This window comes from Propithecus coquereli, unplaced genomic scaffold (genome assembly GCF_000956105.1).
Source record: "Propithecus coquereli isolate 6110/MARCELLA unplaced genomic scaffold, Pcoq_1.0 Scaffold90, whole genome shotgun sequence".
Classification (NCBI taxonomy): domain Eukaryota; kingdom Metazoa; phylum Chordata; class Mammalia; order Primates; family Indriidae; genus Propithecus; species Propithecus coquereli.
Genome location: NW_012155285.1, coordinates 2778718 through 2779066, shown reverse-complemented (window position 1 = coordinate 2779066; position 349 = coordinate 2778718).

Here is a 349-nt window from a genome sequence, read left to right as displayed (position 1 = left end):
CCATGGGGACACTTGAGCAGAAGCCGATTAACATTGAGATGTGTGGAAACAGGATCGATAATTTTCAGTAACTGAGGAAGATTACCAGAAGTCAAGGGAGCCTTTAACAGAGACTGTGCAGCTCTGAGCCCAGGACGGTCAGGCACTTGGCAGGCGATGGAGAAAGTCTAATTGTGGCTGACGATGAGTCATTTTACACTATTGTCACACCTCATTTCTCCAGGTTCCATTTTGGGAACAGTATAACTTGCCCAGCCAGAAATTGTCTAATTTAAACCCTGAGTCTTACCTGTGTGAATCAAAATGACTCAGAAAGTGCAAATAAAATAACCCCAAGAAGCCAGTGGTT